Source organism: Equus przewalskii, chromosome 1 (genome assembly GCF_037783145.1).
Source record: "Equus przewalskii isolate Varuska chromosome 1, EquPr2, whole genome shotgun sequence".
Taxonomy (NCBI): Eukaryota; Metazoa; Chordata; class Mammalia; order Perissodactyla; family Equidae; genus Equus; species Equus przewalskii.
In genome coordinates this window covers 172,679,094-172,703,205 of record NC_091831.1, presented here as the reverse complement: position 1 = coordinate 172,703,205, position 24,112 = coordinate 172,679,094, and the positions used below count along the sequence as shown (strand labels likewise).

Below are 24,112 nucleotides of genomic sequence, written 5' to 3'. Positions count from 1 at the left end.
GAAACATCAGTAGAACGGTATGTATACAACTTATTTACATATGTATGTAAATATTGAATACTTTCCCCTCAAAGAATCCATTTATCTATTTGATATAAAATACGTTAAAAAAAAAAAAGGTTGCTTCTTTACGTAGGACAGCAAGAGGCAGATTGTTGTGAAAGTGTGAGAAAGGAGAGGGCCTGGATTCTGGGAGATGTGACAAAGATCCGGGTAACCTGGAGAGAGTGTGTCAGAAAGATTTAGGTGGACAACAAGATTATGGGTACTAGGAAGAGGGACATAAATCATGTTTACTTGACTTTAACTTTACTTTGACATTTAAGAAAATGCCGTCTTAGGCAATGCGCGTGAGTATATTCTTTTCAATCATGTTTAATCAAACTCCTCACAAAAGGTGCTATGCGTGACAGAGAACTCATATTTACATTTCCCCCTTCTGGTTCCAACTTACCAGATTAGGAAAAAACAAGCTGTCCCCTCTCACTTCTTTTAAATAGAGAAACATGGCTTTCATGCATTTTTCCATAAATGAGTCTGACTACAAATTTAAGTTTACTAAAAATTGTTACAGATTATCTGGGAAGCACAGAATTTTGCAACAAAACCTCACTCTTAAGCAAAACCTGGTATATGAAATTCCAGCTCTACACCAGAGACATGTTTGAGGGGAATTCATTGGTTATAAACAGATTCATAATTTAAGCAGTAACTTCTGTTAATGTATTTAAAATAGGATTTGATTTGCAAAAATTTGATTTATGTAAAACTTTTCAGAAACAGAAGCTGAAAGTAGCGAGAGACTCTCCTATCTAAGCACGAGAGAGTTAAATCTGAATACATTACAGTTTGATCTATTTCAATGATGCAATGAGAAAAATAGATTTCTGGTGTGGTTTTTATAAATTTGTGTTTTACTCATCATATAAGCCATACCTATATATACACATCGCAACTTGACTGTGTTTCATCAGGTTCTTGTTTAGAAGTTTATGAGATTAACTGATTGCTGAAGAGCCAAAATTTCTTCACGGTTGATCCTGTTTGGTCATTCAAATGAGTAAAATAACCAGATGTGATCTTGGTGATCAAATTGAATTGGCTGTGCAGTGATCCAATTGATTGTTTGGCAATTGTTTATTATGATGTATTGAAAAATCAAAATCAATCAGGCAGAAGAAAGGCTGTTTGATCCCGCATGTAGACAAAAGCTTAATCAATGAAGATTTAGAAGGAATGACCAGAGATGCCAAGGATTCCACCCTGCTGTGCCTCTAACACTGTCCAGAGCTTGATAGTCTCTGAGGGTACCTTGCCCTGACACACAAGCAAGGTGGTCTTTCCCTTGTGAAGAGCTTTGTCATCCGGCATCAAGTAAACTTGCCTAATTAGCATCCTAGATCAGTAGCTGCCTGGGGAGTCTTTCTCCATCAAAGCCCTGGGTGCAGTCCACTCTATGCATGGGGATCTGTGTGGTTGCCATCCCGGGTCAGTTTAAGTCAACATCTAGCTGATGCTGGGAGAAGGCTTCTCTAGGAAAGATAAAGTCAGAAAAGTTTCAAGAGTGGACCTGAGGTAGCTTAACAACATGCTTTCGGGGGGTATGTTTCAGAAAATCATCTAAATCAGGAGTAAAAGTGTGGACCTCTCATGCCTCTGTCACAGCATTTTCCTGAGCACTCAAAGGACAGATGAAGCCAAATGTTATATTCAGCCCCTGCAAAAAAACAAAAAGAATAATAAAGTCGTCTTCTCTCTCTCCAGAAAATGTCTGAAGTAAGAGATTGATTTAAAAAGTAAATACATTTAGTTAACCTCTTCTGTACTTGTTATTATATGCTATTGTTTTTCTGTTTCTTAGCTGTCCATAGAAACTCAATCATCAAAACAGCAAAGCAACAAAACCCCTTTTCCTCGGTGCTGTGAGTGAGTGAGGATTTTCTGTTCCTTCTTCCCCCATGGCTTGCCTTTGCTGTGCCCTCTGCTTGGACTGCTCTTCTGGCTCCTCGCGTGGCTGGTTCTTTTTGCATGTGACAGACTATCGTATCTGTAATTGCCTCTCCTCTCTCTGCCCCTTCACTCTAGCCCATCATTTTTTTTGTTTCCTTCATAATCCAAAATTATGTTGACATGGTTTCCTTTATTGCTTCCTACTCTCCACCACTGCCCTGCCTTCATCTTGAGCAGTGCCAGGCACATAGTAGGTGTTGAAAGAGAGTCAGAGGAGTGAGTGCTGCCCCCTAAAATTTCCACATCACCTGCTTACTACCAGTGGGCAGCCCGTGTCCAAAGGAAACCAATGTCACTTCCTACTCTGCTGCCCCAAGTCTGTTCCAGTCATTGGTTTTTGAATATGGTTAAACAAAACCATTTTTGGTTTTCTCTTTGTATTATTTGTCTGGTGTCCTCTGGAAGGAAAAGGTCAGTCAGGGAACACCTGTCCGCTCCAAATTAACCTAAGTGAGAACAATACTTCTGGGGGTTCTTCATTGGCCGTGTTCTTTCTAGGCACCCAAGACACTGTGGGACAGTGTGGGACACCGTGCCTTCAGCATCACTGCAGTTTCGTCAGACACAGCCAGGTTTTGTTCAGCGACAGGAATTCAGTCAACCAGCAAAAGAAAACTTCGCAGTGCTCCGAAAGGAAGCAAATATTTAGCAAACTCTCCTGCCTTTGTATTTTCTTTTTGTCTCTCGAGCTGAAATGTAATATCTATCTGTCCTTGTACCATAGAAAGAGTTCTGGCTGTGTCCTTGCCCCTCCAGTTACATTTTTATAAATGAATGTCGAGCAGCATGAACATATATGCAGCAGGGTGAAGGGAAAGCATTGTGCTCCGATCGCCCCCTGTACAAGCATTTGTTACACTTCTAAAGCAAAATCAAAGTTTGTAATTCTTCTAGGATATCAGTTTAAGAAATTAGATGATTTTCTTTCAGATAATCTGAAAGGAGAAAGTGAAAAAAATAAAATTCATTTTAAAACTGTCATATTGAAACCGAAAGAGTCCCCTAGTATGTACACCTATAGTACTGTTCTTGCTACTCCTGCTGATTAAACAACAGTGAAATAGATCTTGCCTTGCAGTTCACACCGCTTTGGACAGATCTGTGGCTGAAATGCTTAGGAAGAGGTTCCCAGAGAGCCTTTGGGGGATTTCCATTTTTTCGGAGAAGTTCTGGTCTGTGATTTAGTTATCGCTTTACATTGTCAACACTTTTATCACCAATCAGTTACCAAACATGGAAAAATTGTCAGGGGCTTTGAAAGCTGATGCAAGGTGGTAGTAATCATTTAAAGAGCTTATCTGTCTGCCTTGAGCAGCACAGAAACTGAGAAAAGGCAAACAGTGCAAATGGTGGCCAGGGAACGGGACACGGAGAGGGGATGTGGGAGGGGGCTCATGAAAAGCATTCCAGTCTGTTTGGGTCCTTCACAAATCCTGGTGAGATAATAGCTCATCCCGTCAAGCCCATTCCTTCCTTTCAGGAAGCGCCACACAGGTAAATGAAGAAATTATTTGAAGAGGGATCATGACGGGTGTGCACTGTTTGTGATTCAGCTTGGAAGAAACGCAGATGCGAGTTTCTTTGGCCTGATGAGGATTGATTTCCCCTGCCGGGGTTCTCTCAACTTGTGTGATTGTTGGCCTGAGGTTCGCAAAACTGATGGTACTGATAGGTAAAAACCCAGGCCCAGTAGCTGAAGGAAATGTGGAATAACTTACCCCAGAATAACAGATCGTTTCTTCCTTGGCATCCAAACCACACAGAATTCTACTGTTTAAACTTTTAGGACTCTATAACAGGACCCTTTTTAAAATAGAGGATCCAAATACATTAAAAATATGTTAATTTACAGACACTGAAATTTAAAATAGAGAAGATGAAAAATCTGTGACTGTACATACATTTCTTTTGGCAGAATCTCAGAATTAGATATAAACAACATTTATCACGACAGTGCTTGAAGGGGGCCCCACCCCCACTTCTGGGTTTCTTTGCTAGATTTGCAAACAGGATTTATTTTGTTTCGAATATGCTATGGTCTGATACGTTCGAGGAGATGGCAGCCAGCAAGACTTGGAGTTAAACCATCTAGTCAATCAGATGTTAAACAATGACAGTAATGAAATAATGTGGATCAATTCCACTACAAAGTCATGATGAATGTAGCTATCAGGTGGCTCCCGTATGAACCTGTTTTCTCCTAAAAAATAATTTAGTTCTCAGGGCTAACTTAGAAAGAGAAATCATAGTGTGCCGTGACATTGTGTTTCATGTGGTCCAGGTGAGAGAATTCTTTCAAAACAGTTACCGTATTAGAGTTGGGGTTGGGGAACAAGAGGACCTTTCAAGTCAAGCTCTGGGTTGGTCCCCTGCCTGGTCACAGCTTGGTCCATGCCGGGATAAGTTGAAATGGAAAGATGTGAGGGATGAAGAAATTTAATTATGATTCAAAATTATCCTATTAGGAGATTCCTGTGGAACATTAAGGGGCTTAGCCAGAACAGCATTCTGACTGTTGTGTGGGCACTTAGAAAATCTACGCCAGCCCCAGGGTTTAGGATCTTGAACAGTTGTTTGCGGTGGCAGTGGCAAAATATGGCAAAAAAAAAAAAAAAAAAAAAAGGATTGAGAGCTTTCTGGGATCTCTTGAATTATTTTCCCCATTTAAAATATGCTGATAAGATTATTGAGCATCCTGGTAACAGCCCTCCGGAGAAAGATGAGGAACCATGAGGTTTTAGCTGCAGAATATTTACTTATTTATTCATGTATTTATTTGGCAGGGGTCCTGGTGGGTAGGTTGTTTGAAGTATCTTGTGGAATGAAACTCATAAAAGTGAAAAAGCAAGGCTACTAAGATGGAAATAGTACCTAAAAAAACAAAATAGGTGCTTAAAAAATGCTAATAAATGTATCTTGAACAAAGTTTTGAGAATAAAAGATACTAAGCATATAAAAAGTTTCAAAATCTCAGCTCCTGTACTCTGTGTGTGTATGTGTGTGTGCATGTGTGCAAAATCTAATTAGAGAGCAAGAGTGAGAATTTTAACAACTATATTTTATAAACTAAAAGCAGACTTCTACCACCTTCTTTTCACTCCATAAGTCCTAGAGAATTGGAAGTGGCATAGGAACTAGGATCATTAATTTCAGTCAGTGGTTGGCGTCTGGTGATTTATAGGTTTAATATAAATGAAGAGCTAATTCCCAAGGGATGCCATACTTTTAATTTTTTTTTTATCTCCCAAGATAAGATAGGTACAGATTTGGCATAAGGGAGAATTTAGTCTAAGAATTTTAAGACTCTGGAACGTGTTGCTCAGAAAGTTGTATAACTTACTAGAATTTGTAGGCTTGCGTTTGCTTAGATACTTTAATTTTACAGATTCACCTTTCTAAAGAGAGTTAGTTCCCTTTCAAAAAAAGCGTGTGAGGTCCCCTGGATCACACTCAACATTAAAAGCATGTGCTCTGCTTGAGATTCAGACAGCACTTCTCTACTCACGTCCTAGAACTTTAATAATAATGTAATTTCCATTTGTTATCCAAATAAGCCTCTTTTTAAAAACCATTTGGATTTAACCAAATATGGATTTTAAAAACACTATTTTGGTACTTAAAAATCTAGATGAAGTTTGGTATTTTCTAACCAATCTCCCTTTCCTCTGTCCACACTCCCTGAATGCTAGCTTGTTAGTCAAAAGCTGTTTCTGAAGATTTGCTTTCAGCTTTCAGCCATATTTAGCACCAAAGACCTTATAGAGCTAAATTCCTGGACCATCTCTACTGTTCATTCTCTCTTTTGTAACTAAGCGAGAGTGTGGTGAGTAAGGTGAAAAGAAAAAGGAATCCCCACTCTGCTCTGTTTTATCCTCTTATCTACAGTGCAGAAGCAGAAAGAGAAAGAAATATGATGATATTGCTAAGTCTGTTATTTCCCTGATCAGGAAGCTTTCCATCCTGGGACTCATGGAGGCGACTAAAGTTTCCTGATGGCTCTTGCTGAGCTTAGGGATAGTTCTAATGGGGAGCTGGGTAGAGGTTTATTAATTTAGTTTCTCTGTTTGGCATTAGTGTCTGCATTAGCTTTGAGTATGTTAGCAAGAAAAATTTCATGAGAAATTATCTTCTTCGAGGGCCTGGATATTTTATAACAGAACGTTTGAACAAAACCTAAGGAAAGTTTTTGCACAGAGACAAAGGAATTTCATTACAGTTGACCTCTCAAGATTAGCAAATGGTTCTGCCGTTGAAGCTGACCTGCATCAAATACCCTGGGGTGGAAATGTCCGTGGTTTGGCACTGGAGAGTTGGTGACATAACCTGCAGTGGAGGCATGATCCCCGCCAATTAGGAGTTTCTTTCTGAAAGCTGCAACCAGATGAAGATTCATTTTTAAAATTGAAGAGTAGTCGACCAAGGTGGGGCTCATGCTCACCTTCCCAACTTTATAGATACAAACTAGACATCTTGTAAGTTCTGTCCTGTATGAGGAACCATCTTTCAGTCATGCAGCTAATTCCTAGGTTAATTCCTAACCAGATCCGATTAAGGGTGTGTCCTGATTTTAGTTGTTCAACTCACCCTGCTTTCATCTTGGGATTTAAACTTCCATTAGAATAACTACAGTAGGCTTTTGACTTTCATGTGACTTTATATGATGCTACCAAACAACAATGCTTAATATTTATTTAGTGCTTCTTTTTAAATCTCGAAGTATTTAGTGTGCTTTTACTTGTTTAATCCTTATAATATCCTGTGAGGAATACTAGAAGTAGGCTTATTATCTCCATTTTATAGGTAAATGGAGTCACAAAGTAGTCAGGGAGTTTGTGAATGTTCTGTGAGTTCCAAGTTTACTCATGATGATTTTTCAGGTTTCCTGCCTTCCCTTCTCAAGGGACTCTGTTGCCTTGCTCTATACTTTAAATACGTTATACCATGTATAGTTTTACTATTCTCAGGCCCATCAAGTTTAATGGGTTAGCCTGGCATGGCTCCTAGAGCAGGATCATGTACATGATAAATATTGCTGTGTAAGATGATGTATTTTGATTTGAAGATGGTTTACAGTTAAAAAATGCAACAAAAGGGAGCCTGTCACATTTAATTTTGTTTCTCTAACCCCTAATGTGGTTGCCTGGCCCATAGTAGACACTCAATACATACTTGTTAAGCAACTGAAAACACCTCGTTAAAAAGTAGCACAATAAAGAACTGAAGACTATTAAGACAAATAAAAGGAAGTCCTACTTCACTCAGCAGGAAGCGCGTAAGTAGGACAACCTACCTCCATTGTAAATTCCTTGGTTCTTGTTGAGGATCAACCACTGATCTGGGTAGCCTGTATCTCCAACCAAGGGTTCTGACTTATGGAGTTATTGATCTTTACAGCTGAAAGGACCATTTGAAATCATTTAAGCCTTCTCCTTTTTAAATTTTTCTTAATAGAGGAAGAAATTGAGATTGTATTTCATCTTGCCTTTAGGAAACAGAAATTACCATACAGACAACTTGAGTTTTGAATTGCTTCATTGAATTACCTGGGAGGCATACATTTTTTCTTATTCGTATGGAAGAATTTGCAAGACTGAGGTGCAGAAAGATTAAATGGCTCTTTGGGATCACACAGAGAATCTAATGGCTTAATCTGAAAGAATCATATTTCACGACTATTTCGGAGTGAATGGACACCAGTATCAGAATCATCTCTTTCAAAACTTCACACCCCTTGTCTTACAAAACATCTCTAATTAGCTCAAAATACATGATTAAATTCTCAAAAATCCTTGAAAATTAATTTAACTTTATTTTAATTGGGTATCACATCCATAAAAGGATGCAGAGCAAAATTCTGAGAGACATTCTAGTCACCCCTCCCTTAAGTCCAGTTAACAAATCCTGTCAATTCTAATTCCACATCTTTTGAATTTACCTGAATTACTACATTAGACTCCTAACTGTTTCTCTCTGCTTTCTATTCCTCCTTTAATCAATTTTTCACACTAAAGATTTCTAACATGTGACCCCAGTGTTTCTCTTCTGCTTAAAATCTTTTAATGGTTCCCTATTGCCTGCACAATAAAATATAATGTCCTGCTCAGAGCCTCCCGTCTTCCAGCTTCTGCACACCATACCTACCGCACCTTCTGCTCTTCAGCTTGTGGAGCATTTGCCACACTCATCTGTTTATGCTTCCTGAACTCTCTCCTTTTGCTCTCACCTCTACACCTTTGCAAAGACTTCTCTTTCTGCTAGGAACTTCCTGCTCTCCACTCTGTCTGGCAAGCTATCCTCATCTTTGCTAAGGTGACCTCCTCTGAGAATCTTCTCATTCACCTCTAATTTGAATTGCATGCCCCTCCTAAGAGAAACAATTTCCTATTCACAGTTGGAAGTCGTATTTATGATTTTTCACTGCATAAATGAAAATATCATGACTTTCAATAATCCATTTATTCTTTCAAGGAATGTTTATTGAAGGCCTAATATTTGTCAGGCATGATCCCAGCCTCCCTTACTTTAAATAAGGAAGGCAGGAAATTAACTCAAGGTGCACTGAACTAATAAGTGGAAAAGCAAATGAGTCCAATGGAGCCCAGACGAGAGGTGTCAAAATTAGATGGACCCCTTCAGGAAGGCCTTCCTAGAAGAGGAGATTTTTGGCTTCATTTTGAAAAATGAATAGGAGTTAGATGAAAAAGCAGAGGGATGGGTGTTGTAGGCGGAACACAGAGCGTTTGGGAAAGCTGCTACTGAGGTACCTGGCTCACTCAGATGCTACAAGAAGTTAGGTGGACATAGAGGGAGGAGAATGGTGGTGGATGCGGCTGGAGCAGCAGGAGGATGCTAGGTCCTGAAGGCCCTCATGTGTCAGATTGAGGAATTTAACCTTCAGTGTAACAATTATTGAGAGTCATTGAAGGATTTTAGGTAGAAAGACAAGAAGCTCAAATTTACTGTGAAAAGACTGTTATGGTAGTGGGGGGAAGAATAGATACAGGGTTGGGTTATAGATAATAGAGTGGGGGTTTGAAAGGAGGTTTAGATGGTCTGAAGGAACGAATGCTAGTTGTGTAATTTAAACAGGAAGTTCACATTTGATGTAAGGCAGTGGCGACGTGGATGAGGGGAGTAGATAGAATCAAGCGATACTAAGAATGTAGACTGCAGAGAACTTGGTTATTGATTGGATGAGGGGACCGAAAGAAAGGGGGAGAGTTTAAGGTCACTCTCAGTTTTCTGATATTAGCAACTTGTGAAATAGTGAACATTAGTCAGTTTTCTACCTTGTATTATTCTAAAGTCTCACTGGTTTTAAAAACGTTAATCAATAGAAGAATGTTAAACATTATTCTGAAAACCTGACTAATGTTGATTTTGTGTGGTGTTCTTTAGCTTGCCAAAACTTAGTGGCATGAAACAACAATTTATGAATGTGTTTCCTGTTTCTGGGGGCTGATAGGCTCAGCAAGACACTTCTCACTGGGGGTGCAGCTAGATGCAGGTGACCCTAGGGCCATCTGAAGGCTTCTTATCGCTCACGTCTGATGCCAGCCTGTAATGACTGGTTGGACATTTCTCTCTCAAGAGGCCCCTTCACATGGCTGTCTTGGGTTCCTCACAGCATGGCCTTCTCAGAGTAGCTGGACTTCTTACCTGGTGGTTGGCTTCCCCCATAGTGAGTGTCCCAAGACACCAGGTGGAAGCTACAAGTCTTCTTGTAACCTAATCTTAGAAGTCAAAGGTGGCATATCCTCTCGATTAAAGCAGTTATAGACCAGCCCAGCTTCAAGAGCATGAGAGAATAGACTGCAGCTCTCAGTGGAGGAATGGTGCACGTACCTGGAAGCAAACAATTGATGTCAGCCACCTTGGAGAAAAGCTATATTACAACCTTTTGTCACAGTTCCTCTTAAGGGAAACAAGGTGACTTTCACCTTTTCTCCTTAAATATTTTTTTCTGTATTCTAAGGGTAAACGAATTATAGAGACACTTTTTATTTAAAAACACATGATGTTTTTTAACATCCAATATTTACGTGATGTTTATTCTAACCTTATAGCCAAGCCTGCTACTTCTAAACCTATACAATTCCTATCACTTTTCCATTATCACACTAAAAAAATCTTCTTTTTATCTACTATTCTCTAATTGGAAACAAACATCTTTTTTTTTTCCCTCCCCAAAGCCCCCGTACATAGTCGTATGTCCTAATTGTAAGTCCTTCTAGTTCTTCTATGTGGGACGCCGCCACAGCATGGCTTGATGAGCAGTGTGTAGGTCAACGCCAAGGATGTAAAGCAGTGAACCTCAGGCTGCTGAAGCGGGGCGCACGAACTTAACCACTATCCCATCAGGCCAGCCCTCAGGACTTATCTTTTAGGAAGAAAAAAAAAAATTACGATGTTTACTTTTCCACTTCTTCTCCAAGTCAGGGATAGCCGATGAACCAAAGCAATGAAAAACACATTAAAAATATTATTAACCCAAATAGAATATCTCTGTAAAAGCCCTGTTAAAAGCCACTTAAGGTGGGACTCTAATTCTTTAACTTTTTGTTAGGAAAAAAATCCCATGAACTGTGAGTAGGATGTTCCAGTATTCATTTAACAAATATTTATTACAGACCACTGTGTCCCAGGCATCAGGCTAGGTAGAGTAGTTTACCTTTATCGAGGAACCTCAGTATTTGTTTTCTTACTTAGAGCAGATTTTTTTTCCAGTTTATTTTTTATAGAGGCCTTGCAATGGTGTTAGGTACTAAATTACCGATTACCTTGAATTTTCTATAAAACATGATGATATTAATGTAGCTGTTCCCTGTATGTCAGTAGGATCATATGAGATTGTTTTATGGTAACTTGAAGTTTTCAAAGAATGCTCCAAAATAATAAATTCAACAGTTGCATTTTCTATGTGCAGTTATTTCTAACAAGCCTACCATTATTGCAGAATGAGCGAATTCTTTCTTCACTTCCCTTTAAGTGCTATTGATATTTATAGTGTTAGTTTTTCCTGCAAATAAACTCCTTGAACAACTAAGCGAACTGTTCACGTTTCTCCAGAATGATTCTTAGCCAGGAAAATGGGGTGCATTTTAGGAAGAGGATTTTCTTTGTGGGGATTTTGTTCTGATTGAATAACCAGATGGAGAGTCACGGATTTGAAAATGTTTAGCTGAGCAGTTCGGCATTCTCTACTGGGTTCCACAGTAGGATGCCAAATAAAAATCACAATTTAAGCTGTTATGAATTAATGAGAGTCTGCAATACACATACCTACTTATTCTAACCCAGACCTGAATGTGCATGCATTGTGGATAAATACGTCTGAGGATAAACAGAGATCCATAATGTACAGCACTAACCTCCCATTAGTTAACCATGGTAAAGTTTGGAAAAGTGCTTCCATTATTCAAAAAAAAAAAAAAAAAGAACAACACTCTACTTAGAAGCTTAATCCTGCCATAAAAATTGATTGAAATCTGGCAAAAAACAAAATAAATAGTAATCAAATTAACCACACTTTATTTAAAAGCAAAACTATCACATTTAATGTTTCTGGCATTATTCCTTAAGTAAATTAGTGCTCTTTGGAATACCTGTTTATTTTTCACGTGTGACTATTATAAATTCTTACATCGTGACTATTGCTGGGGCGTATGAATTATTCTGAGTTGTTTTAAAGATAACGGCATCAACCCAATGTTGTCGTAATGAGCCGGACTACATCAGGAGGGAAAACCTCTCCCTGGGAAAGATTAGATGCTTCAGGAAGTCAGCATTAATGCTTCTGGGCCTCTGAGGTGTCATTAAGAAATCAGTTTTAGAGCTTCCCTCACCTCAAGTTCATGCTTGGTACCAAGAATTCTAATGAAGGCTGGTTTATACACAATAAAGGGAAAAGGAAGACTTTTTTCCAAGTAGTCGCTCATACTCTCCTGCAGAGGCTGTTAGCTGTTGGAGCTGTGATTTCAGACACCACAGAGCAGATATGTCATTATTCGTGTTTTGGGGGACCTGTACAACGCTAAATTCCAGTCAGTGTTGGTTGCTATTTCCATGCTTGGATTAGGTGGGGGCACTGTGGAGATAATGAGTTTGCTTTAAAAGATAAAGTTTCTCTCACAGAAACTAAATATGGGGCTGGCTCTCCGTATTAGAGGAGCTGCCTATTTCCTGGTCCTCCACATAGAGGTAACATCAGAATCTATACTGAGTAAAATAGGGACACAGTCACAAATTTGAAATGCATGTTATTGCTACGGACTGCCATGGAAACAGCTTAGTCCTGCTGCAGACTGTCAGTACCCTTAGTGTTCGCTAGGAAGTCAAAAAAGAAGGGAAGCCCCTGTCCCTTCACCTTTTCATCTTTAGAACTCCAAGCATAGAGGTGACCCTTGGGGGCCAGCCCAGTGGCACAGTGATTAAGTTCGCCCTTTCCGCTTGGTGGCCTGGGGTTCACTGGCCCGGATCCCGGGTGCAGACCTATGTACCGCTTGTCAAGCCATGCTACGGCAGGTGTCCCACATATAAAGTAGAGGAAGATGGGCAGGGATGTTAGCTCAGGGCAAGTCTTCCTCAGCAAAAAAGAGGAGGATCGGCAGCAGATGTTAGCTCAGGGCTAATCTTCCTCAAAACAAACAAACAAACTGGAAGTGACCCTTGGAAGAGAGAAGAAGTGATAAAGAATAGGTCCAGGCTATCTCTGTGTTGAAAGAGCTAAAGCTTTATTGAAAATGTTCAGATGTGTTCAAATGTCTAAAATATTGTTTTATGAATTCAATAATTGGACTCCTTTTTTATCAGCAGGGGCATCAATACAATCTAGGAAATAGCTCTAATGTGCCAAAATGAAGAAATGAGACACTTTCTACAAGGGCTTGGTTATTGTAACTCTTCAGTGATAGAGAATTACTACATACATGCCCTCTCTAGATTTAGTTGGAAACAGAACAGATAGTTTTTACAATTCATTCTTGGGGATGGGGGACAGCATACAAAGATTAAGAATGTATTCCAAAATATTTAATCTGCAAGCACCAATGTACAAAGTTAAATACCCAGACCAGTGTAGGGGCCAATGTTCTAAGTCATGATCTCTTCCAAACGCACTGAGTTGGTTCTTACCCACCTGCTCTTTCAAGTACTAATTTTAGTGACTTTCATTACTTGTGTCGCCCTCTCTACTTTCTCTTTTACCTGACTTCTTAGTTTTGATATTTGGCATCTTCAGATAATTGTCACTCCCCCGTATCCTTAGATAGTTCTGAGAAGTTCCCTCCTAGTGCTCAACCTTCCTCTGCTGACTTATCTTTCTTCTTCCTCTTCCAAGATTCTGCCTCCTCTGCTCTCTCTCAAACATGTTTGTTTAAATTTATCACCTTTTTTTTTTCTTCTTTGGTTAATACTTTTTGTGTCCTAGCTAAAAAATTGTTGCCTACCCCAAGGTCAAATTTGCATACATTTCGTTTTCATTATCATTCAGCTAAAAATATTTTCTGATATCTGTTGTGATTTTTTCTTTGTGACATGAGTTACTCTGAATTGTGTTCTTTAATTTCCAAATAATTGGGAATTTTCCAGATATTTCTCCATCATTGATTTTTTAATTTAATGCAGTTATGGTCAGAGAACATCCTCTTTCTGATTTCAAATTCATCAAATCTGTTAAACCTGGTTTTATGGCCCAGCATATGGTCTATTATGATAAATGTTCCACGTACACTTGGAAGAGGGTGTATTCTGCAGAGTTGAGTGGAGGATATCGAAAATGTCAGTATGGTCAAGTTGGTTGACGATGTTCAACTCTGCTACGTCCTTACTGATTTTCTATCTTCAATTGACAACTATATTTCTGAGTTTGTCTTCTTCTATCTTCAGTTATATCTGTTACTGCTTTGTGTATTTTGAAGCTCTGTCATTAGGTAAACACACATTTAGCATTATTGGGGTTTTTTTATGAATTGACCCTTTTATCACTATAAAGTGTCTCTATTTCTGATAATATTCTTTATTCTGAAGTCTACATTGTCTAATATCAATGTAACCATTTCTTGGTTTTTTTTACTAATGAGTTTTTGCACAAGGTATCTTTTTTGTCCTTTTAGACTATCAATGTTTTTTATTTAAAATGGATTTCTACTAGATAGCATATAATTGGGGCTTACTTGTTTGTTTAATCTAGTTGGTCAATCTCTGCCAGGTAATGGTTTAAACCTTTTACATTTAAGGTAATTATTGATATAGTTGGGTTGAAGATTACTATTCTGCTGATTTTTTTCTTTTTGTTCCACTTGTTTTTATTTTTCAGTTTTTTTTTATGAGGACGATTGGCCCTCAGCTATATCTATTGCCAATCTTCCTCTTTTTGCTTGAGGAAGATTTTTGCTGAGCTAACATCTGTGCCAATCTCCCTCTGTGTTGTATGTGGGACAGCACCACAGCATGGCTTGATGAGTGGTGTGTAGGTCTGTGCTCAGGATCTGAACACGCAAACCCAGGCCGCCAAAGTGGAGCACACAGACTTAACCACTGCACCATTGGGCTGGCCCTTATTCCACTTTTATTTGTTCCTTCTCTCTCTCTTCTTGCAATGTTTTGGATTATTTTTTACTATTGCATTTTATCATCTTTCTCACCTCATTAGCTATACATCTTTGTTTTATTTTTTATAGCTTTCTTCAATTTTGATTGAAATATGAAAAACCACATATTTAATGTATACGATTTGATGAGTTTGGAGATGTACATACACCCATGATACTATTACCACAGTCAAGGTAATAAACACATCCATCATCTCCAAAAATTTCCTTGCATCATTTTGCTTTTGTGTGTGTTTGTGTGTGTGTGGTAAGAACACTTAACAAGAGATCTACACTCTTTTTTTTTTTTTTTTTAAAGATTTTTTTATTTTTTCCTTTTTCTCCCCAAAGCCCCCCGGTACATAGTTGTCTACTCTTCGTTGTGGGTTCTTCTAGTTGTGGCATGTGGGACGCTGCCTCAGCGTGGTCTGATGAGCAGTGCCATGTCCGCGCCCAGGATTCGAACTAACGAAACACTGGGCCGCCTGCTGTGGAGCGCGCAAACTTAACCACTCGGCCACGGGGCCAGCCCCAAGAGATCTACACTCTTAACAAATTTCTAAGTGCTCACTACCATGCTGTTAGTTATAGGCACTATGTTATACTAGCAGATTTCTAGAATTTATTCATCTAGTGTAACTGAAACTTTATACCCACTGAACAACTCCTCATTTCCCCTTTCCCCCATTCCCTGGTAACCACTAATCTATTTTCTGCTTCTTTAAGCTTGATTAGTTTAGATCTCTCATATAAGGGGATCATGCAGTATTTCTCCTTCTGTGACTGACATTTCACTTAGCATGATGTCTTCCAGGTACATGCATGTTCTCAAAATGGTAGATTTCCTTCTTTTTTAAGACTGAATAGTATTCCATTGTATGTATATACCATATTTTCTTTATTCATCCGTCTATTGATGAACATTTGGGTTGTTTACATATCTTGGCTATTGTGAATAACGGTGCAGTAAATACGGGAGTGCGGATATCTCTTCAAGGTCCTGATTTCAATTCTTTTGGATAAATACTCAGAAGTGGAATTGCTGGATAACGTGGTAGTTCTATTTTCAACTTTTTGAGGAATCTCCATACTGTGTTCCATAGCTGCTGCACCATTTTAGATTCCCAGCAACAGTGTATAAAGGATCCAATTTCTCCACAACCTTGCCAACACTTGTTATCTTTTGGGGGTTTTTTTTGATGATAGCCATTTTAACAGGTGGGAGGTGATATCTTGTCATGATTTTGATTTGCAATTCCCTGATGCTGCTAATGTTGAGCACATTTTCGTATACCTGTTGGTCATTTGTAAGTTTTCTTGGGATAAACATATATTCAGAGTCCTTGCTCTTTTTTTATTTGCGTTATTATTATTAATTTTTGCTGTTGAATTTTAGGAGTTCCTTATATATTTTGGAAATTAACCTCTTATCAGATAGATGGTTTACAAATATTTCTCCCCTCTTCTGCAGGTTGCCTTTTCACTCTGTTGATGGTTTCCTTAGTTGTGCAGAAGCTTTTTAGTTTGATCTAGTCCCACTTGTCCATTTTTGCTTTTGTTGCCTGTGCTTTTGGTGTCATATCCATGAAATCATTGCCAAGCCAACGTCATGAAGTTTTCCACTATATTTTCTTCTAGGAGTTTTATGGTCTCAAGTCTTAGATTTAAGTCTTTAATCCATTTGAGTTTATTTTTGTGTATGGTATAAGATAAGTGTTCTATTTTATTCTTTTGCATTTGGATATCCAGTTTTCTCAACACCATTTGTTGAAGACACTATCCTTTACCCATGTCTATTCTTTTTTTTTCCCTTCTTCTCCCCAAAATCCCCCAATACATAGTTGTATATTCTAGTTGTAGGTCCTTCTAGTTCTGCTATGTAGAATGCTGTCTCAGCTTGGTTTGATGAGTGGTGCTAGGTCCGTGCCCAGGGTCTGAACCAGCAAAACCCTGGGCCACCAAATCAGAGCGCATGAACTTAAGCGCTCGGCAATGAGGCCAGCCCCTCCCCAGGTGTATTCTTGGCACCCTTGTTGAAGATTAGTTGACCATGTATGCATGGGTTTATTTCTGGGCTCTCTCTTCTGTTCCATCTCCCAGTATGTCTGTCTTTATGCCACTACCATACTGTTTTAATTACTATAACTTTATAATATATTTTGAAATCAAAATGTGTGACACTTCTAACTTTGTTCTTTCTAAAGACCACTTTGGCAATTCTGGGTCTTTTTTTGTTCTGTATGAATTTTACAATTGTTTTTTCTGTTTTCATAAAAAAACGCCACAGGGATTTTGATGGGAGTAACATTGAATCTGTAGATCTGTAGACTGCTTTAGTTACTATGGACATTTACTATGCTTTAGTTACTATGGACATTAAAAATATTAAGTCTTCCAATTCATGAATATGGGATGTCTGTCCATTTATTTATGTCTTCTTTAATTTCTTTCATCAATTCAAAACCAGACAAAGACAGTACAACAAAAGGAAATTACAGGCCAATATTCTTGATGAACATAAATGTAAGAATCCTCAACAAAATACTAACAAAGCAAATTCAACAGAACATTAAAGTGTCCTACATCATGATCAAGAAGGATTTATCCCTTGGATGCAATGATAGTTCAACATACACGAATCAATAAATGTGATGCACCACATTAACAGAATGAAGGATCAAAATCATATGATCATCCCAATAGATGCAGAAAAACCATTTTACAAAATTCAATGTCCTTTCTTGATAAAAATTTTGAATAAACTAAGTATGGAAGGAATGTCCCTTAATATAATTGAGGTCATATATGACACACCCTCAGCTAACATGATACTAAATTGTGGAAAGCTGAAAGCTTTTCCTCTAAATCAGAAACAGGACAAGGATGCCCATTCTTGCCAGTTCTATTCCAAAATAGAATTGGATGTTCTAGCCAGAGAAATTAGGTAAGAAAAAGAAAGAAAAGGCATCCAAATCTGAAAGGTAGAAGTAAAATTGTCTCTGTTTGCAGTTGACGTGATCTTATACATAGCAAACCCTAAAGATTTCACCAAAAAACTGTTCAAACTAATAAAAAAATTCAGTAAAATTGCAGGACACGAAATCAACATACAAAAATTAGTTGCATTTCTACATACTAACAATGAACTACCTGAAAAGGAAATTAAGAAAACAATTCCACTTACAACAGCCTCAAGAAGAATAAAAAATTTAGGAATAAACTTAAGCAATGAAGTGAAAGACTTGCTTACTGAAAACTACAATACATTGATGAAAGAAATTAAAAACACAAATAAATGGAAAGCTATCCTGTGTTCATGAATTTGCTTTATTTTTTAAGTGCTTGCTTAAGGGTTTACAATATGTATTTTCACCTTAATTTAATCTACCTTCAACTAGTATTGTACCACATTCTGTACTGTGTAAGAACCTCACCACAGAATATTTCCATTTTTCACATCTCATCCTATGTGCTATTGTGATCACCTACCTTAATTCTGTATATATTATAAACCCCACAATGCATTGTTACTATTTTTTGCTTCAAGCACTCTATTTTTGTTTAAATAAATTTAAAAATAAGAAAAAATATTTTATATTTACTAACACTTATCATTTCTGATACTCTTCATTTCCTTGTATAGAGCATCTGGTATCATTTTCCTTCTGCCTGTAGGACTTCCTTTGATACTTCTTATAGTACAGTGGGGTACAGGCGATGAATGCTTTCAAGTTTTGGGTGGAAAGAAATCTTTACTTTGCTTTTGTTTTTTAAAGATATTTCTCTCTGGATATAGAAATCTAGGTTGTCCTGTTTTTTCTATCAGTACTTTAAGGATGTTTGTCTATTGCTTTTGGCTTATAAATTTCTGATAAGAATTCAACAGTCATTTTTATCTTTGTTCTTCTGTATAGAGCGTCTTCTTTTGGTGGATGCATTTAAGATTTTCTCTTTATTGTCGCTTTACAGCAATTTGAATATAATTTGCCCTTGAATGGTTTTATTTTTCTTTATTCTACTTAGGGTTTTTTATGCTTCTAAAAGACATGATTTATACTTTTCCTTTAAACACTTGATCATAATTACTATAGCTGCTGTAAAGTCCTTGTCTGCTAATTTCATCATCTCTGTCATTTCTGGGTCTGTTTTTGTGGACTGATTTTTCTCTTGGGTATGGGTCATGTTTTCCAGCATCTTTGTTATTTTTGATTGGATGCTGGAGATTGTAAATGTTACATTGTTGAGTGTCTGAATTTCACTGCTCTCCTTTAAAGTGTTTTTAGTTTGTTTTTCAGGCAGTTAATTTACTTGTGGATCATCTTGACTCTTTTAAAGCTTGTTTTTAATTTTTTTGGATGAGTCTAAAGTATCTCTTACTGTAGTGTTAGTTTAGCCCTGCTACAAAGGTGTTACCCTTCTGGAGCCTACTGAATGCTCCATTTTTCAATGACATCTCTCTACTCAGGCTATTTAAAATAATAAACATCTCTAGCCCTTTGTGAGCTGCCTTGGCCTTCCTTAACTCTAATCTCTGCCTTCTCAATTCAACAAGACCACTGTACTTTGATTGGGTTGCCCCTTCCTGCACTGCAGTCTAGAAATTGTTTCCAGGAGGAATGCAGAGACGATCATAGAGATAACTTCAGTTCCTTCTTTTAGAGAAAACAGCCCTGCACTGCTGGTTATCCATTTTCTGAAAACAGCTGCTCCATATTTTGTCCAGTCATCTAGTTGTTTTTGGTGGGAGGGCAAATTTAGTTGTTTATAGTGAAAGAGCAAATCATGGCCAGAATTGGAAGTGTCCATACTGTATTTTTCTAAGTGACTTTTAATAAAAGTATAGCACACATACAGAAAAGTGCACAAATCACAAATGTTCAGCCTAACGTATTTTCACCGTGTGAACACACCTGTCTAAGCCAGCATCCCAGAAGTTCCCATTTGTCCTCTGCAAGTTATGACTTCCTCTCCAGGAAGGATAACCACAATCCCAATATCTACTACCTTAGATGAGTTTTGCCTTCTTTTGAACTTTATTGAAATGTAATCATATAGTATGTCCTTTTGGGTCTGTCTTCTTTAATTCAATATTATATTTATGAGATTTATCCATTTTGTTTTACGTAGTTGTAGTTCATTCATTTTCATTGAAGTATAGTATTACAGTGTAAATTAACTTATTCATTCTACTTCTAATGGTCTAGTTTGAGGATATTAAATTTATGAGCATTCTTATACGTGTCTTTTGGTGAATATATATACCTCTTTCTATTAGGTATATTTCTAGAATGGAACTGTTATGTCCAAAGATGTGTGTATATTCAGCCATAGCAGATCCTGACAAACAGTTTTTCAAAGTAGTTTTAACAATTTATAGTCCAGCAATATATGAATTTCAGTTTTTCCACCTCCTCACTAACACTTGGTAATTGCATGTGTGTGTGTTTTCATTTTAGCCATTCTGATGGATGTATTGTGATATTGCATTGTGGGTTTAATTTGCATTTTCATGATAGCTAACAAATTGGATATTTTTTCATATGTTTGCTTATATGAAATGACTGTCAGGTCTTCTACTCTTTTTTTTCCCTAACTTTTTCTTATTGATTTGTAAGGGTCATTTACATCTTCAGGATAGGAGTCATTTGTCAATATACACATTGCAAATTTCTTCTCCCACCTTGTAGTTTTCCTTTTCACTGTCTTAATTGTTCTTTTGGTGAAAAATTTAAAAAATGTTAATGTAATTTTATTTATCATTTTTTATTTTATGTAGCACTTTCTGTGACCTGTGTAACAAATCTTTGTCTACCCAAAATTTATGAAGATTGTCTTCTATGGTTTTTCTTTAAAGTTTTATTGTTTTACTTTTGATGTTTAGATATACGATCCATCTGGACTTGATTTTTGTATATAGTCTGGTATAAGAATCAAGATTCATTTTTTTCTCTATAGATAGCCAATTGTCCCAGTACCATTTATTGAAAAAATCTTCCTTTCCGTGCTGTTCTTCAGTGGCATGTTAGTAAAAAATCATGTGATCCTATGTGCATAGATTTATTTGTGAATTTTTAAATTCTATTCCATTGGTCTGTTTGTTTATCCTTATGCCAATTTCACATTGTCTTAATTATTATAGCTTTATCATACATCTCGCTAGATGGTAGTGTCAGTCCTCTAACTTTGTTCCGTATGATTGCCTTAGCTATTCTTGGCTTTTGCATTTCCATGACAAAAATTAGCTTGTCAATTTCCATAAACATATTGTAATTTTTTTCTATTATATTTTAATTTCATTGAAGGTAAAGAACTCTATTTTTGCTTCTCTAGGAACCAGTATGTGCCTCACATATAGAAAGTTCTTGAAATGAACAAATAAAATATTGTACTCTTTAAACCATAAAACTCCTAGAAGAAAATACAGGCAGTACACCCTTTGGCATTGGTCTTAGCAGTATTCTTTTGAATACTGTGTCTCCTCAGGCAAAGGAAACAAAAGAAAAAATAAACAAATGGGACTACATCAGACTAAAAAGCTTCTGCAAGGCAAAGAAAACCATGAATAAAATGAAAAGACAGCCCACAACTGGTAGAAAATATTTGCAAATCATATATCCAACAAGGAGTTAATTTCAAAAATATATAAAGAACTCATATAACTCAACAACAAAAAAAGAAACAACCGAATCAAAAAATGGGCAGAGGATATGAACAGATGTTTTTTCCAAAGAAGATATACAGATGACCACTAGGCACATGAAAAGATGTTCACCATCACTAATTATTATGGAAATACAAATTAAAACTACAATGAGGTTTCATCTTATACCTGTAAGAATGGCTATAATTACCAAGACAAAAATAACAAATGTTGGAGAGGCTGTGGAGAAAAAGGAACTCTCATTCACTGCTGGTGGAAATGCAAGCTGGTGTAGCCACCATGGAAAACAGTAGAGAGATTTCTCAAAAAATTAAAAATAGAAATAACATATGATCCAGCTATCCCACTACTGGGTATTTACCCAAAGAAGATGAAATCAACAGTTCCAAGATATTTATGCATCCCTATGTTCATCACAGCAATATGTACAATAGCCAAGACGTGGAAGCAACACAAGTACCCATCAATAGACGAACAGATAAAGAAGATGTGGTATATATATACAATGGAATACTACTCAGCAAGAGAAAAGACAAAATCATGCCATTTGCAACAACATGGATGGACCTGGAGGGTATTATGCTAAGTGAAATCAGCCAGACAGAGAAAGACAAACACCATATGATTTCACTCATATGTGAAAGATGCACAAACACATGGATAAGGAGAACAGATTTGTAGTTACCAGAGGGGAAGGGGGTTGGGAGAGGGTGAAGGGGATAAAGGGCCACATGTGTATGGTGACGAATAAAAACTAGACTGTTGGTGGTGAATGCAATGCAGTCTATACAGAAACTGACAGATAATAATGTACACCTGGAATTTACAGTGTTATAAGCCAATATGACCTCAACAAAATGATTTCTTTTAAAAAGTAAATATTTTACTCTTTAATGGAAAAGTCGTTGGTACTACTGTTATCTCCTTTGAGTATGAAACAGAATATGACTAGCTGAAGTTCATAAAAGACAAGGTCAATTCACTATCAGTCGCCGGCAAAGTTCATTGGGCCACAATTTCTAGCTCGTATGTTAGGAGAAGAGGTGGTTAAACAACTTCAAAAAGAAGACTCGATTTTTAAGAGTTCAGTAGACCTAAAAATCTTCAAGCTATTTTATGGAACAGTTGAAAACAAATGGATCCACTTTCCTGTATAACTGATTGTAAGTCATGAATCATTAATTATTAGCGTCCCTTATTTTCCTAGTACATAGGTAGTATGTGACCAATATTTATTAAACAAAAAATGATGAGTAGATTAACTTTGATTAATTTTGGAGTTTCTTTTGGAGTGAGTGCCGTAACATTTCCCATAAGATCTGTGGAATTGCCAGTGCTCCTCCTTCTCTATTATTGCAGCTTTTATCTACTGTAATTGTCTGTGAAACCCAAAGTGGCAGAGTGGAGGTAAAAAGGATTAAAATTTTCATTCACTGTGGCATCACTGTACAAAGCACGTTTGTCTTCCCTCTCCTCTGGCCCTTTTCCCAGGGACGTTTAAAGAGGTGATGGAAAGTCTCTGCTTGGGAATGGCCCAGTTTTTTTAAGATACCAGGTACCTTCTCAACATGTGGAGTCTCTCAAATTATATTTACATGAGTTTCTTTAGAGACTCTGTTAGAGTAACTGTCCTGAATAAAAGATATTTAACTTGCCATGATTTTAAAATGATATAAATATAAACATAGTTAAACTGACTTGAATTCCTATTTTAAAAAATTAACTCACTTTCCCACCACCTGTATGTGAACATAAAATTTCAAAGGGAGCTTGTTTTAGAATTCTAAATTTTCTATGGAAATAAAACTTTAATTGATAACCAAAAGTTATTTTACCTGAATCAATAGTTTTATCATGCATGTCTCTGTGATAGGATAGGTATGTTGTTTAAAGAACATTTTGCCCTACCATAAATGTAACTAGAAAAAAAGAAGTTCTTAAAATTAACACAGTATCTGGAAGGAATGTTAACTGGTTTACTTCCCCAAGACAGCAAAACTTCAAAACTTGCTTATTTAGCCACACTTTGTGTGTTTGTGTTTACCTGGTTGATTTCCAGAGTTGAAATTAACAATCAGAAAAGAAAAGTTTGGAGAACTGACAAAACAAAATATCTTCAGGACATCCATACAGAATAAGAGGTTTTATGGTAGTGTAATTTCACTTACAGAGAATAAAATTCATTGGCAACATCTTTACTTTCATGCATCACTTTACTTGTCTTTTTGTCTCTAAGTATGTGATATAGTAACGTGGTCTGTGATCTTTAGTAAGGAAACATTTTGATTGCAAATTGAGTGAGTATATATCTCCGATTCAATCAAAATTCTTGCTGTCTGTTCTTTGGCCTCCTGAATAACTACCAAAAATTCAGCCTTTGGATATTTTAAGTCTTTGGGCTGATATATACGTATGTATGTATGTATATATTTCTCCCATTCCATGGAAGACATATCTAGGAGAAATTTTAAAGTTTCAGGATATAGAGAAATTGCTTTGGACATAGGAAGTGTCATTATGAAATCCTGACTTTGGAGTAATATGTTATCCCAATGTCAGTTTGCTATACCTCTTAGCAGGTGTTCATACAAAGGTTAAAATGCACTTAGAACTGATTCATTGCTTCTAAAGATGGATTAGGAGTTTTTACTCAAAATGATGATTCCGTAAACAAATCGTGTTCAAACATAAATAAAAAAACCTAATGAAGATATAACCTAATAGGCAATTCCCTAATTTCTAACATGGAAATAGCTGTTCAAATCTCACAGTGAAGCAGTTTAAAACAAAGTATTATATCTAATGCCAAAGTGGATTTGGTAAAGAATTTTGGTTTAAAAGGATTTAGAGA

The 24,112-nt window shown here is 37.0% G+C and overlaps 1 protein-coding gene and 2 long non-coding RNA genes across 5 annotated transcripts in view; 2 read left to right on the top strand and 1 right to left on the bottom strand.

Moving 5' to 3' along the window:
• The window catches only part of SLC25A21 (solute carrier family 25 member 21), a 438,847-nt gene that overhangs the window by 202,365 nt on the left and 212,370 nt on the right, over positions 1-24,112 (top strand). The gene's annotated exons all lie outside the window — the stretch shown is intronic.
• Positions 897-24,112, bottom strand: part of LOC139084743 (uncharacterized) — a 30,771-nt gene continuing 7,555 nt past the window's right edge. Inside the window, exons 3-6 of one of the 3 annotated variants that reach the window (XR_011542426.1) lie at positions 9,670-9,855; positions 7,301-7,404; positions 6,271-6,381; positions 897-1,717 (exon numbers count right to left, since the gene is read on the bottom strand). This is a non-coding gene — a long non-coding RNA (uncharacterized lncRNA). The remainder of the gene's footprint in view (positions 1,718-6,270; positions 6,382-7,300; positions 7,405-9,669; positions 9,856-24,112) is intronic. The other 2 variants (XR_011542428.1, XR_011542427.1) reach the window with 2 other exon arrangements.
• LOC139084744 (uncharacterized) lies at positions 1,673-23,455 on the top strand. The gene is made up of 3 exons (XR_011542431.1): positions 1,673-1,776; positions 1,862-1,926; positions 20,931-23,455. It is a non-coding gene; the product is annotated as an uncharacterized lncRNA (long non-coding RNA).